Source organism: Giraffa tippelskirchi, chromosome 2 (assembly GCF_054371585.1).
Source record: "Giraffa tippelskirchi isolate mGirTip1 chromosome 2, T2T-mGirTip1v1.2.pri, whole genome shotgun sequence".
Taxonomy (NCBI): domain Eukaryota; kingdom Metazoa; phylum Chordata; class Mammalia; order Artiodactyla; family Giraffidae; genus Giraffa; species Giraffa tippelskirchi.
Genome location: NC_137276.1, coordinates 24,532,525 through 24,549,135, shown reverse-complemented (window position 1 = coordinate 24,549,135; position 16,611 = coordinate 24,532,525). Strand labels below are relative to the sequence as shown.

The 16,611-nt window shown below is 39.0% G+C and overlaps 1 protein-coding gene across 4 annotated transcripts in view; it reads left to right on the top strand.

The window, feature by feature from the left end:
• LOC145539478 (uncharacterized) overlaps nt 1–16,611 on the top strand; it is a 702,259-nt gene that overhangs the window by 345,288 nt on the left and 340,360 nt on the right. For 3 of the 4 annotated variants that reach the window (XR_014077848.1, XR_014077852.1, XR_014077854.1), the window contains one exon: nt 9,901–10,066. The exons of the other annotated variant lie outside the window; for it this stretch is intronic. The gene's annotated coding sequence lies outside the window, so the exon portion shown is untranslated. The remainder of the gene's footprint in view (nt 1–9,900; nt 10,067–16,611) is intronic. 4 annotated transcript variants of the gene reach the window in all.

Here is a 16,611-nt window from a genome sequence, read left to right as displayed (position 1 = left end):
GAAAGTTTGAAGCAAAGTAGTAATGACTAAGCTTGCCCAATCAGAGTGCTAGAATGGCTAAACAGTAAGAAGAGTATCCACCATGCTGCTGATAAATTCTTGAAAATTCTTGTGATACTGTTTCTTAGCTCATGCACACATGCAGTGCTGATAACACTGATGTCAAAACCTGGACATCGCTAACCATTGACTCAGAGCTAGGGAAAAGAGGTTAAAGATGCTGTCAGTCATCTGTAAAGTATGCCATTTTGGCTAGCTGCACAGCTTTCTTTCCAACTTCTGGTTCTTACAAGAGACACAAGAAAAGGCAATTCTTACCTAACTTAATGTATCATTCTTCATAGTACTCTCTTAATTCCTTATGAAAAAATTTAGCCCAGAGAAAACGTATCTGGTGGTCTAGTGGTTAAGACTGCAGTTCCAATGCAGGGGACACAGGTTGGATCCCTGGTCAGGGAAGATCCCACATGACATGTGGTCCAGCCAAAACAGACAAAAAACAGCCCAAAAATTCATCAGTTATTGCATCTACTTCTAAATCCAGGATCTCTGTACCATATTTATCCTCCTTACTCTGTGATGATTATAGTAGTTTGGAAAGCAGAGAACAAGATTAAATATGCATTGATTTCAAGCATATTAAAACATTCAGGGTATAAAATGCAAGGAGTTTCCAGAAAACTCTCTGTAAAATGAGTGAGACACCTGGGAGAGGTTAGGAGTGATTAGGAGAAGGGGTCATAGTTAACTCCCAACTCCCCATCCATGGAAGGAAAGAGGCAAGGAAGGTTGGGTGAAGGCACCCTGAACTGATGTGCAGTCTAAAGAAAGTTCACCAGAGCTATTGAGGATTCCTGAGCTGAATTTCTACCTTAGAGGAGACCCATGTCTCCTAGGAAAGGGCCTATTTTAGTATTGCTGCCATAGCTGTCACTGGCTTGGGGCAGTCCATGCAAAGTATAGCCTCAGCACAAATGCAGTTTTGGATTTCAGAACACAGCAGCTGGGGACGCTGGTTAGTTACATTCCCCATGCTTGGGAATGTATGGTGCATGTTCTTATGGCCACTATAATGATCCTGTTTTAATGTTCTATAACCTGTGAAATATATTGTATAGTCTGTCATCAGTATACCGTCATATGTCAAATAATGGCACAAAGGAAGAATGAAGAGGAAAACTAGTTTAAAATAATGACTATTTTAACTAAATGTATGTACAGGAAGAACACCAAAACAAACCAAAAAAAAGGTCAGTGTCACAGATCTTGTTTCTGTAACTGGCCCCAAGGGCATAATTAGTACTTCCAGTAACCTTTTGCCGCTCCTGACTCCACATTCAAATTGCCCTCAGCAAGTACATCAACTGGAAATTTTCCTGAGGAAAGTGAGCTTTTGATGACTTTGTACATACAGGATTCCTGTAGTCTTCCATTAAAATTTATGCCTGAACAAAGCAGTATTAATGTCTGTGGGGTTCTTCTAAGATGCATTGCAGTCTTTCTTGCTCCTGCTGTGTAACAGCAAGCCTAAATCCATTGGTGAAGGGAATCAACCATCCTGTGTAGTACTGTACATTCTCCCATCAATTTTGTCTGTATTTTCTGGTTGAGAGTGGCTTTCCTGATGCCTCAGCAGATAAAGAATCTGCCTGTAATGCAGGAGACAAAGGAGACATGGGTTTGATCCCTGAGTCAGGAAGATGCCCTGGAGAAGGAAAGGCAGAGAACCTGGCTGGGGGCAATCTCAGCTTCAGCTTCATTTCAGTGGAAACTTTTTTTTTTTCCTCATGGTAGAAGAGTTTTTTTTCTCTCCAGTATGGCTGTTTTTAAGCCAATCAGTTCAGTTCAGTCGCTCAGTCGTGTCAGACACTTTGCGACCCCATGAATCACAGCACGCCAGGCCTCCCTGACCATCACCAACTCCCGGAGTTTACCCAAACCCGTGTCCATCGAGTCAGTGATGCCATCCAACCATCTCATCCTCTGTTGTCCCCTTCTCCTCCTGCTCCTAATCCTTCCCAGCATTAGGGTCTTTTCCAATGAGTCAACTCTTCGCATGAGGTGGCCAAAGTATTGGAGTTTCAGCTTCAACATCAGTCCTTCCAATGAACACCCAGGACTGATCTCCTTTAGGATGGACTGGTTGGATCTCCTTGCAGTCCAAGGGACTCTCAAGAGTCTTCTCCAACACCACAGTTCAAAAACATCAACTCTTTGGCGCTCAGCTTTCTTCACTGTCCAACTCTCACATCCATACATGACCACTGGAAAAACCATGGCCTTGACTAGACGGACCTTTGTTGGCAAAGTAATGTCTCTGCTTTTAAATATGCTATCTAGGTTGGTCATAACCTTCCTTCCAAGAGGTAAGTGTCTCTTAAATTCATGGCTGCAATCACCATCAGCAGTGATTTTGGAGCCCCCCAAAATAAAGTTTGACACTGTTTCCACTGTTTCCCCATCTATTTCCCATGAAGTGATGGGACCAGATGCCATGAACTTAGTTTTCTGAACATTGAGCTTTAAGCCAACTTTTTCACTCTCCTCTTTCACCTTCATCAAGAGGCTCTTTAGTTCTTCTTCAATTTCTGCCATAAGGGTGGTGTCATCTGCATATCTGAGGTTATTGATATTTCTCCCGGCAATCTTGATTCCAGCTTGTGTTTCTTCCAGCCCAGCATTTCTCATGATGTACTCTGCATATAAGTTAAATAAACAGGGTGACAACATACAGCCTTGACGTACTCCTTTTCCTATTTGGAACCAGTCTGTTGTTCCATGTCCAGTTCTAACTGTTGCTTCCTGACCTGCATACAGGCTTCTCAAGAGACAGATCAGATGGTCTGGTATTCCCATCTCTTTCAGAATTTTCCACAGTTTATTGTGATCCACATAGTCAAAGGCTTTGGCATAGTCAATAAAGCAGAAATAGATGTTTTTCTGGAACTCTCTTGCTTTTCCGATGATCCAGCGGATGTTGGTAATTTGATCTCTGGTTCCTCTGCTTTTTCTAAAACCAGCTTGAACATCTGGAAGTTCATGGTTCACGTATTGCTGAAGCCTGGCTTGGAGAATTTTGAGCATTACTTTACTAGCATGTGAGATGAGTGCAATTGTGCAGTAGTTAGAGCATTCTTTGGCATTGCCTTTCTTTGGGATTGGAATGAAAACTGACCTTTTCCAGTCCTGTGTCCACTGCTGAGTTTCCAGATTTGCTGGCATATCGAGTGCAGCACTTTTACAGCATCACCTTTGAGGATTTGAAATAGCTCAACTGGAATTCCATCACCTCCACTAGCTTTGTTCATAGTGATGATTCCTAAGGCCCACTTGACTTCACATTCCAGGATGTCTGGCTCTAGGTGAGTGATCACACCATTGTGATTATCTGGGCTGTGAAGATCTTTTTTGTACAGTTCTTCTGTGTATTCTTGCCACCTCTACTTAATATCTTCTGCTTCTGTTAGGTCCATACCATTTCTGTACTTAATCGAGCCCATCTTTGCAAGAAATATTCCCTTGGTATCTCTAATTTTGTTGAAGAGATCTCTAGTCTTTCGCAATCTGTTGTTTTCCTCTATGTTTGCATTGATCGCTGAGGAAGGCTTTCTTATCTCTCCTTGCTGTTCCTTGATACTCTGCATTCAGATGGGAATATCTTTCCTTTTCTCCTTTACTTTTCGCTTCTCTTCTTTTCCCAGCTATTTGTAAGGCCTCCTCAGACAGCCATTTTGCTTTTTTGCATTTCTTTTCCATGGGGATGGTCTTGATCCTTGTCTCCTGTACAATGTCACGAACCTCTGTCCATAGTTCATCAGGCACTCTGTCCATCAGATCTAGTCCCTTAAATCTATTTGTCACTTCCACTGTAAAATCATAAGGGATTTGATTTAGGTCATACCTGAATGGTCTAGTGGTTTTCCCTACTTTCTTCAATTTAAGTCTTAATTTGGCAATAAGGAGTTCATGATCTGAGCCACAGTCAGCTCCCGGTCTTGTTTTTTCTGACTGTATAGAGCTTCTCCATCTTTGGCTGCCAAGAATATAATCAATCTGATTTCGGTGTTGACCATCTGGTGATGTCCATGTATAGAGTCTTCTCTTGTGTTGTTGGAAGAGAATGTTTGCTATGACCAGTGCGTTCTCTTGGCAAAACTGTATTAGCCTTTGCCCTGCTTCATTCTGTACTCCAAGGCCAAATTTGCCTGTTACGCCAGGTGTTTCCTGACTTCCTACTTTTGCATTCCAGTCCCCTATAACGAAAAGGACATCTTTTTTGGGTGTTAGTTTTAAAAGGTCTTGTAGGTCATCATAGAACCGTTCGAGTTCAGCTTCTTCAGCATTACTGGTCGGGGCATAGACTTGGATTACCATGATATTGAATGTTTTGCCTTGGAAACGAACAGAGATCATTCTGTCGTTTTTGAGATTGCATCCAAGTACTGCATTTTGGACTCTTTTGTTGACCATGATGGCTACTCCATTTCTTCTAAGGGATTCCTGCACACAGTAGTAGATATAATGGTCATCTGAGTTAAATTCACCCATTCCAGTCCATCTTAGTTCGCTGATTCCTAGAATGTCGATGTTCACTCTTGCCATCTCCTGTTTGACCACTTCCAGTTTGCCTTGATTCATGGACCTAACATTCCAGGTTCCTATGCAATATTGCTCTTTACAGTATCGGACTTTGCTTCTATCACCTGTCACATCCACAGCTGGGTATTGTTTTTGCTTTGGCTCCATCCCTTCATTCTTTCTGGAGTTATTTCTCCACTTATCTCCAGTAGCATATTGGTCACCTACAGACCTGGGGAGTTCATCTTTCAGTGTCCTATCTTTTTGCCTTTTCATACTGTTCATGGGGTTCTCAAGGCAAAAATACTGAAGTGGTTTGCCATGCCCTTGTCCAGTCGACAACATTCTGTCAGACCTCTCCACCATGACCCAATAAAGTCCAACAAATAAAAATAAAGCAGAAAAAAATTTTTAGTATTGTAAGTCTATTTTTATCTAGAATAATGAGACCTACATTTTCTTTTATGCTTGTATTCTGCCTTCGAGAGAAATGGTACCCAATACCTTACATCTTTCATGGTGATTTCCTTGGTTATAGCAGATGGAGAATTGGATATTATGATGAGAAGTTATTCTGCAATTTCATAGAAAATGATATTGACAGAAGAGTGGCAGTCATAAAGGAGATGACCAGTTTTAAAAATATGTCTCTTCTGAAGACAAACAGTTCAACTCTTCAGGATGGAAAGGGTCTAATACAATACTCTTTCCAATATGGCTCAAGGGTGCAATATTATGAGTATTCTGGTGTTGATTGCTGCTCTTGCAAAATCCGACATTTGAGTAGGCTGGGTCCATCATATATATCTAAGATGTTTTGTGTAACTCTTTCTGCTTGAGAGTCATCCAGTGACAAGATGTTTTAGAATAACTAGAAGCAATGTTCTAGAACTCTTATATTCCTTGGATTCTTGTTAGATAAAAGCAACTTCAGGATTTGAGGGTGAGGTTTAGAAAAAGCCATGTCATAAATGCAAAATAAGACAAAAATCAACATAAAGAAGAGGCTGAAACTGGTCTTCCTTAAAAGGAATTTACATAACAAGACTTTTTTCTCATTCATTTAAGGAAGATCAGAGATTAGTTACAGGGGCACTAGTTAAGCAGTTAAATATGTTGTTGATGAATATTTATTTTAAAAATCTGTGCTGGATTTAGCTATACGATCTTGGTACAGTAGCCTTTCCCAAACTCTGTTTTCTTATTAGTAAATGCACAAAATTACAATTCCTTCCTTACAAGATAATTATGAGATACTTAAGATAGTTACTGTAAAGTACTTAACACAGAGCATGGAACATTCTAAGTATTCAGTAATGGTGACAGTTGTTTTTAATAAATTATAAATTCTCTGAAAAATGTATCAAAACTGAAGTTTTTATAACTTAAAAAACACATTAATAGAATAAGAATGGCTGGTATATAATCCAGAAGATAAACTCTGAAAGATTAAATTCTCTCCTTTCAAAGGTGAGAGGCATTCTATTTATTTATTGATTTTGGTTATTGTAGATGTATATTTTATCATTGAAAGTGAAAGTGTTAGTTGCTCAGTTGTTTCTGAGCCTTTGCAACCCCGTGGACTGTAGCCGGCCAAGCTTCCCTGTCCATGTAATTCTCCAGGCAAAGGCACGTCAGCTTTTACATAGTTAGGATAAAATTTCTCTAAACATTTAAATGTTCCTTGGTATTCCATACAATATTCTGTAAGTCACAAATTTTAATTTGAAATACTCCAAAATCTGAAACCTGAGTTCTCACTTTCTCCCTCTCTCTGGCTGCTTTCTTTCCTCCCTCTCTCCGCCACTTTCTCCCCTTGGTAATTTTTAAGGTCCGAAATGCATTTATGTGAAACTCTTGTTAGTCATTATCCCTCTCCCACCCAATCCCTGCCACAGAACTCAGAGGGATGTTGAGTAAGTTACATGAAAGGTATTACTTCACCATTTAAAAAACCCTAAAAATTCTAAACTCTGAATCATATCTGGCATCAGGGGATTGGGACAAAGGTGCGTAGACTCGCGTGCCTTTTTAGGTGCCATGACACTAAATTTGGTGTTTCCTGCAAAATAGATAAAATTATTTTAGACCCTAGAAATGTAAGGATTCTGTTTAAACAGTGGGTCTTAATTCCTGATCAACTATAAATTTCCATTTTTGATTCTGCCAAATCGAGAGCCCTCACTTCAAGCTTTGCCTCACTCAGGTACTTTCACATTTGCTCTTCCTAGTTGACTGGCAGTTCCACTCTGCATTGAGTCTGTATAGCCAACCTTTACCCTGGAGGCATTCTCCTCATGGTTCTCTACCTCACCCAATGGCAAGGTAGGAGCATCAGTCCTGAGGCTCTTGAAACAACTGAGTGATCCTACAGGTGGGATGATGCCAATGGTATCTGCATTGCACCCGCAACAAGATCACTTTGGTTTTCTGTGTTGGCTTTCTTTATATTCTCTTTACTGATAAAGCTAAACTACTCACTTAAGTAGGATTTCTAGAATTCTGAAATGTAGCCCTGTAAAATTAAATCTTCAAATTGGTTCTTTGTTGAAATTTTAAACACATATGTGCACTTGTATATCATTTGTATATGAATTTTTATATTTCCTTTCAAATGGATGGGCAATGAATGGAGCAACAAATCAATTAAAATCATAATTGTAGTAATGAAAGTAGTCATGATGCTTGGAATATCAGCACCAATAGTAGTGACAATAGTGACAACTACCATGACCGTCATCACACTGGTTAGCATGTTCTCAGTGTGTATGCATGTGCCAGATACTGTGAAAATTACTTTACAGATATTATCCCTGACCCTGCTACATAAACAATTCAGCCCATTTTACTTGTGAGAAAATGATGTTTTCAGAGTACAAGTAAATTTCTCAAGTTCACGTGGCCATTAGATAATGAAGTCATGTTCTGAATGCAAGTGTAGGAAAATAAAGCTGATACATACTCACCCTGCCATTTTATTTGGTCATTTTATTCCAGCTTGTCTTAAGTAACTTTGATTTTGGTTATGGGGATTTATAAATCATTTTCCCCATTCTTGTCCCCATGCCCCCACCTGTGGAGTAAGCCTCTCAGCACTTCTATTTTGTTTCCACTGCCTTTCTGTCCATTGAGCTTTTGGACACAGGGTTCTGAGCACAGCAGTTGTTAAGTAAATATTTGTTAACTAACTTTCCCTTTTTTATTCATGTAAAACATTTCCCACAGAGTTCACTACTCTGCCAATTACCTTGTTTCAAGTCTCAAAGTTACTCTATAAATTAAAGTTTAACAGAATGCTGACACAATCTACCAAAGCTTTGTTCATTTTCCCAACTAAAAATGGTAAAATGCACCAGTGAAGTACTTAAAGTGAAAAAAGAAAACAAAGAAAAAGATTTGGGACTAAGTAGGTAAATACAAAACTTAAAGCTTACAGACATCTAGCCAAAGAAAGGAAAGAAAAACAAGTAAATAGAAGATTTCCAAATGAAAATATGCAGTGAAGGATTAACAGTTTGACATTTCTCAAAGTGAAAATTCTGTTGGTCTGTTATATCAAAGGAAGAAGGTAAATATACATTTTCTTCATTTCTAGTTTTTAGCTAATGTTGAGAAATGAAATTATATTTGCTGAAGAACTTAGAGACTGCTGGCAATATTTTCACTTGAGCTATTAAAAAAAAGAAAAAACTCTTCAAAAAGAGAAGATTTTTACCCCTGCAATGGCTCTTTTTAGAAAACTTCAGATTTTAAAATGAAAGCTCAACAAATTATTTCAAAGTTTGAAATTAATTTTTAGAGTTATATAATTTTTAGTGTCTGTCGACTGGTATTTCCACTTAGGATGAGAGGTTAAGGAAAGGTGTCACAAGGCAAACAATAAATGACACTCTGGAACAGCCAACTCTGATCAAAAAGAAATAAGAGAGAGAAAAAATCTGCTTTGGCTTGTCTGTACAGCTTGATCAACACATCGGTCCCCAGAAGCTGGGGCTTTTAAGTCAGACTAGGGGCTGGCAGTTGACCTATCAGTCCCACTGTCTTCAAAGCTAAGGCCAGCTCTTTTAATAAGTCCCACTTACATTCAACTCTCTCCCATACAATATAGAGTAAGATAAAGGGCTATAAAGTGAAAGAGCTGTGCAAGAAAATTTTATATCTAAGCAAGAAATAACCAAATGAAAATAAAAATTATCCCACACTTAATCCTAGGTCTTTACAAAACCACAAATCCAAAAACCTTACTCGTCAGTTCAATTACTTAGTCTCTCTCTTTCACTTGGAGAAATGGCAAATGATAATAATGAAGCCAAAAAGCTTCTGTTTTTGAAATTGGAAGAAAGTTGCACTCTTTGGGTGGGTGCACAAGCCTCTGTGAATTGAACAAAACATAGACCGGACTATTTGAAAGCATTGTGAAATGTCAGAGTTGTACCTATGTGTGAGTATACAAGGTGTGAATCATTAATAAAATAAGGCACATACATTTAATAGGAGAGCCAATGAAACATAGAAACATAGAGAATTTTGTATGTAGAAATGTAAAGAAACCACAGAACACAAATACATCCATACCAGCTGCACTGTCAGGTACATTTCTGAACCTTGAGTGTAACCTAGGTGATGTGTCTTAGACCAGTGGTTCACAGCAGTGGCAATCTTCCATTGTCTCTCCCCTCCCATCCCAGAAACATTTTTGGCTGTCAAAACTGGCGTGGGGGAGGGGGGGAGGAATTGTCTGCCATTGGCATCTAATGAGTTGAGGCCAGGGATCTTTCTAAATGTCTTACAATGCATGGGGCAAACGACCAAATGAAAAATTTATACAGCTCAAAATGTCAAGAGTTATGAGTTTGTGAAACTCTCGTTTAAACAAAATTCCAAATAGGCTGGGAAAAAAAATAACAGAAAATCATTGCAATGAGGCTTGCTTCTCCTTCTACTCTCCAGCTTCTTTGCAATATAAGTAAGAAAACTGTGTCAAGACATCAGAGGCTAACAGACACAGAGTCAAAAAAATTCAAGTCCTGTAGGTGCCCCAAATGAATTCAGGGCATGTGAAGTTCAACCTAGATAAATCTTGCCTAATCAGCCAAGGAGTTAGGAGGTGTCGGAAATCGTCTTTCCCCGGAAGCTCTGTAGTCCTCAAACTTCTGACTTCTAAGCTTCTGTAGAAAATACTCTCTCAAATCCTTTGGACTACATGTGTTATTTTGCATTTTAGCTGACCATCCACATGCTCAGGATCAAGGAATTTCTCACCTTATTTGAAAATATACAAGGAGCATCGCCTAAGTTACCACCTGCCTATTTCCGTTGTAGACCTACTTTGGGCTTCCCTGCTGGCTCAGACGGTCAAGAATCTGCCTGTAATGGAGGAGACGTACTATGCGAGGAGATGAGAAGCAGTGAATAACTGCAGTGGAGTAAAAAACACAGTGAGTGCTGGTGCACGGTTGATTACGCTGCTGTGGCGTGCTCTCTCTTGGTGAGTCCCACTGCCACAACAAGCCATTATTTTCAGCAGAAATAATGGAATTGCCAATTAATTCAGCCAAAATCCTGACTTGAAGTGTCTCTTCAGTACAGAGCAATTAGCAGATGCCCTTTGCTGCTGAAAGTGTATGAATATTTTCTGGGAAGGGGGCTGTCACCCTCTCTATATCACACAGCAGTAACCTCAGTGTCTTTGCTTGACCTCTGTCAGATCCAGCACTGAGCTCAAATAATGTGCATCTCTATAGTGGAAAGAGTATAGAAGAGGAAGAGGCAGGAATAGATCTTTCCTAAGAGGGATTTCCATCTTTTTACACTGCCCATTGCACAAAACACCGTAAGAAAACCATGTCACGAGGATATCAAGTGGAATTTTATATTCCACTAAGTTTCTTGTTTAAAGCTGAGAAGTTGAGAAATTTATTAGAGTGGGTCCGGCAAACTAAGTTCCAAAGTTAAGGAAAGCATCACAGTCTATTCCTGGAAAAGTAAGGAATAAGGTGAGAACAAGTCTAGCAGTGAGTTGAACTCATATGACTTTATGGTGGGCTTCTCTGGTGGCTCATCTGGTAAAGAATCCGCCTGCAATGCAGGAGACCTGGGTTTGATCCCTGGGTTGGGAATATCCCCTGGAGAAGGGAATGGCTACCCACTCCAGTATTCTGGCCTGGAGAATTCCATGGACTATTCCATGAGGCCACAAGGGTGGTTCTCAAACTTTGGTACACTTTGTAATCACCCAAGGAACTTTATAAAACACTGAGTTCCTAGGACCAGATATGAGGATTGTGATTTAATTGGCCTGTGATAGGACCCAATTACCTGCATTGTCCAAATATTTCCCAGATGATTCTAGTGTGGAACTAGACTTGAAAATCACTGGAATAGTGTGGGCCCTGGTAGAGAGCAAGGGGACCACCTGGGAACTTGTTAGAAAAGAAAATTATTGGGTTCCACCCCAGACCTGCTGAGTCAGAAACTATGAGTTGGACTCAGCAACCTGTGTTTTATCAAACACATGAGGTCATCTTGATGCATACTAAAGACATGTACATTAGAACAATGAGTTGCTTTGTTTCCTTGACTTTCTCTACCCTCCTATCCCACCAGTATCCAGTATTAGTATTGGTGGCCTCCTTTTCTTAGAACTATTTTTTTTTTTTTTAATTTTACTGGAGTTTAGTTGATTTACAATGTTATGTTAGTTTTAGGTGTACAGCAAAGTGATTCATATATATGTATATGTATACATATATATATTCTTTTTCAGATTCTTTTTGCATATAAGTTATTATATAATAGTAAATAGATTTCCCTGTGCTATACAGTAAGTCCTTATTGGTTATCTATTTTATATATAGTAGTATATATATGTTACGGAGAAGGCAATGGCACCCCACTCCAGTATTCTTGCCTGGAAAATCCCATGGATGGAGGAGCCTGGTAGGCTGCAGTCCATGGAGTCACTAAGAGTCGGACATGACTGAGCGGCCTCACTTTCACTTTTCCCTTTCATGCATTGGAGAAGGAAATGGCAACCCACTCCAGTGTTCTTGCCTGGAGAATCCTAGGGACAGCGGAGCCTGGTGGGCTGCTGTTTATGGGGTCGCACAGAGTCAGACACGACTGAAGCGACTTAGCAGCATATATATGTTAACCCCAAACTCCTAATTTATTTTTTCCCACCATGTTTTATTTTTGGTAACTATAAGTTTGTTTTTGAAATCGGTGAGTCTGTTCCTATTTTGTAAATAAATATGTCATTTTAAAAATTAGATTCCAAATATGAGTGATATGATATTCATCTTTCTCTATTTTACTTGGTATGATAATCTATAGGTCCATCTGTGTTGCTGCAGATAACATTATCTTGTTCCTTTTAGTGGCTGGGTAATATTCCATTGAATATATGAACCATATCTTCTTTTTTTTTAAAATTAATTAATTTATTTTAGTTGGAGGCTAATTACTTTACAATATTGTAGTGGTTTTTGCCATACATTGATATGAATCAGCCATGGGTTTACATGTGTTCCCCATCCTGAACCCCCCTCCCACCTCCCTCCCCATCCCATCCCTGTTGGTCATCCCATTGCCCCAGCCCTGAGCATTTGTCTCAGGCATCGAGCCTGGACTGGTGTTCTGTTTCACATATGATAATATACATGTTTCAATGCTATTCTCTCAGATTGTCCCATCCTCACCTTCTCCCACGAGTCCAAAAGACTGTTCTATGCATCTGTGTCTCTTTTTCTGTCTCACATATAGGGTTATCATTGCCATCTTTCTAAATTCCATATATATGCGTTAGTATACTGTATTGGTGTTTTTCTTTCTGGCTTGCTTCACTCTGTATAATGGGCTCCAGTTTCATCCACCTCACTAGAACTGATTCAAATGTATTCTTTTTAATGGCTGAGTAATATTCCATTGTGTATATGTACCACAGCTTCCTTATCCATTCATCTGTTGATGGACATCTCAGTTGCTTCCATGTCCTGGCTATTATAAACATGCTATGATGAACATCGGGGTACATGTGTCTCTTTCAATTCTGAACCATATCTTCTTTATCCATTCCTCTGTTGATGGACATTTAGGTTGCTTCCGTATCTTGGCTATTGTCAGTAGTGCTACATTGAACACTAGGGAGCATGCATGTTTTTGAATTACAGTTTTCTCTGGATATATGCCCAAGAGGAGGATTTCTGGATTTTATTTTTAGTTTTTTAAGGAACCTCCTTACTAGTACCTCCTTACTCCTTACTATTCTCCATAGGGTTTGTATTGGCCCTGTTTTTTCAAAGCCCCCCAGAGTTGTAACCTGTTTCTCTAACCTTTACAACTGGGACCATGTAACCCTAACTATATGTTAATTCTGATATCATATTTGAGCCAATACCATCCCTATATCCAGCTTAAAATAAATAGTAATAACAATGGATAGTTAATAAATATTAATTGCAAGGGATCATCACTTTCAAGAGAAAGCTTCATACCAACCGTATACAATGGTCTCATCAACTTCATCCTCCACTTTTCCTTAAGGGGAATTACTTGGAAGGAGACAAAATTCTTTCAGATAGAAAAATGACTATTTGCTGTTCACTAAGGGTCAATGCCAGGCCTGGAAGTTATAGCTAGCCTAATCTTCTTGATCCACAGTTTAAAAAAATAAAAATAAAAATAAATAAGAGACAGATTGCCCACATCACCATGTGTTGTGGCCGAGTGGAAGAAAAATAGCCCGAGATTTGCATGTTGAGGGAACTTCCCTGAAAAGTAGAACTCCATAAAATAAAAGCTGAGTAAAAATATCTCCTTTTATATTCAATGAGGATTATTAAAATAATGCCTGAGGCTCTTGACACTGGACAAAACCTCGAGACTCACCGGGAGGGTTTTTAACTGCGAGGACAAGAAGATGTGTTTCTCACTATTGGCTGGGGGGTCAGTGAAGTGGTGATAGGAGAGCATATCTTCCTAGGCTCTAGATTAGAAAGCCAGAGGTGGCAGAAATGCTGGTATTTGGCCTGGGTTAAGTGATGAGAACTGTACTCTTTAAGTAGAGCATATTTCGCCTCTGGGTTCCTTATAGAATAGATATGAAGCTCCAGGAATCAGTGACTGCATCCTAGTAAGAGTCCCAATTACTGCTGTGTATGGAGTCAGTGCAGTCACAAATGGTTCTTTGGGGAAGTGCGGGTAGACACATTGTGTGTTTGTTACTACACACCTGCCACCAGATTGCAGAAATCTGATCTCTAACAGATTAAATAAAAATTAAATTAAAACAAAACAATCTATGAGTTTGCTGCCTGGCATTAAACTTTTATGAAAACAGATGGGTGAGCATAATCTCTCAGAGGAACTCATCCAGGCTGAGGCACTTTCTTCAAGCTGCAGGTGTAAACATTTCAAGAGCCCCTTGGGGTCTCCTTTTGAAGAACAGATGCAAAAGCAAAAATCTAACAGAGAGAATTGTACTGTATATGGTTCCCAGCACTAGGTACTTGCAACTATTCTAACGATGAATGAAGAGAAAGATAATCCATGTATATTTCTGTATTACATGGATGGAACATGCAGATTCATGTCTATTTGATTCATTGATTCTTCATGTCCATCAACAAAAGTTGTAATTGTGCTTTAAACTTTCTTGTACATGTACAGGCTTATATGCCACTTCTTTGAACAGTCCACAAATTATAAGAGGCCATCAAAGAAGAAAGAGGATTCTAGTAGATTAAGTCTGTTTCATAGATTGTGGGCTCTGCAAACAGGAAATTATCTCTAAATGCTGGCTTTATAATTTAACTTTACTACATTGGGTGATATTCAAATGTCTGTTACTTTCCTCATCTACAAAGTTGGTACTGTTTTAAGAATTATATAAGCTAATACCTGTAAAATAGTCAGCTCCATGGCTATCATATAAGTGTGTAAATACTGTTGATGGTGATGACAATTTGAGGGGATTAAATTAGAGCTTTCAAATCCTTAAGCATCCACCAAGAATTAAGATGATAATCAATTTTATTTACATTAATATAGATGACAAATCTCCTGAGGATACAATAATCTAAGTCAGCACAAGTATTTTAATAATTGTACTTTCAGGAACTTAGACATGTTGCAGGTCTGGTTAAGTTTTCTGGAACTTAAACCTATAAATTTGAATGGTGATCTAAAACAGTTAATCTAGATTATGTGCAGAGAACAATTCATGGACGAAAAAGACACAAGATCACTTTTGAAATAACATCTATCTCTCTTCTCTACATAAGTTATTTCTGGGAATCTATTTTTAATTTGTCATTTTAATCTTCTTATTGTTGCTTGCATTGAGTAATGTGTTATTCCCACATGTTCATGACTTGTGAAATATTAACTACTATTCTAAACTGTATCCTTGCAGGACCCTAAAAGGCACTATTGTTTCTAATTAATTCAGTCCAGATTTATTGAAGTCTTACAAATGTGCAATATACTGGAATGTAAAAGGATGTTGGGCCATGGTTCCTTTCCTAAAGAAACTTATTTCCTAATATACATATAATACAAGACAGAATAAGATCAGAATTATAGATGGAGAGAGTGCTGGAAATTTGAAGGCAGGACAAGTGGCTTCAACCTGGTGATATTAAAAATTGCAAAATGAAAGATAAGAAATTTTAAGGGGCTTTGAAAAAAGAGCATAGATTGTTCTAGGTGAGACAGAGGAGGAACACAGGTAATTCTTACATCGGGAAGAGCAAAGGTATGGCAGTGGGAGAGAACAGTCATATATTCTAATAAAACATTCCAGTTTGCTGGATATGGATGTAACATTTCAGACCATCCAAGCTGAGATTAGATTTTAAAAATTTTGGTAAATATTATTCACCCAAAGCCAGCAAGTGATGAAAAAACTTAAAGATGTAAGTGGGAGAATGATCAGTTTTGCATTAAGATGATGAAGAAAGCTAAGGATAGGATATCTTGTGTCAAGTGCCTTGTTTCTTCAGGCAATAGGTAGTAGGGATCAAGGCTAAGGGAATAATATGGAGTCAGAGACATAGAGAAGGACTAAAAGCCCTATGTTATGATGACTGAAAAAGGATTCAGTGAGAAGAGAGTGAGAAATAAGACAGCTTCCAAGTTTCATTAATGACCTTTTCTTCCCTATCCAACCTTGTGGTCAAGAACGCTGAAGGTTATGTGAAGGAGGGAGAATACATGTGAAAGTCCTTCTGGGCACATTCAGGGATGCATAGCAGAAACAGGTTGAAAAAATGTGAATTTCAGGGAAGAGTTGGAAGCACTACAGATTTATTAAATCCATTTAGGGTTTCACAACAGACAGAGGAGAGCTGAAGCCAGAGAGGACTCATCACCAAAGGATAGTGTGTTTGGCTACCTTTCTTTATTTTCTTGGGCTCAATGATCACCACGGATGGTGACTGCAGTCATGAAATTAAAAGATTTTCTTCTTGGAAGAAAAGCTATGATAAACATAGACAACATATTAAGCAGAGACATCACTTTACCGACAAAGATCCGTCTTGTCAAAGCTGTGGTTTTTCCAGTAGTCATGTATGAATGTGAGAGTTGGACCATAGAGAAGGCTGTGGCCAAAGAATTGATGCTTTTGAACTGTGGTGCTGGAGGAGACTCTTTAGAGTCCCCTGGACAGCAAGGAGATCCAGCCAGTCAATCCTGAAGGAAATCAACCCACTATTCATTAGAAGGACTGATGCTGAGGCTGAAGCTCCAAAACTTTGACCACCTGATGCAAAGAGCTGACTCATTGGAAAAACCCTCATGCTGGGAAAGATCGAAGGCCAGAGGAGAAGGGGACAACAGAGGATGAGGTGGTTGGATGGCATCACTGACTCAATGGACATGAGTTTGATCAAGCTCCAGAAGATGGTGAAGGACAGGGAGGCCTGGCATGCTGCAGTCCATGGTGCCACAGAGTTGGACACAACTTAGTGACTGCACAACAACCTTTCTTCTTTTTTTTTTTAACAACCTTTCTTATATGTTTTGAAAAAT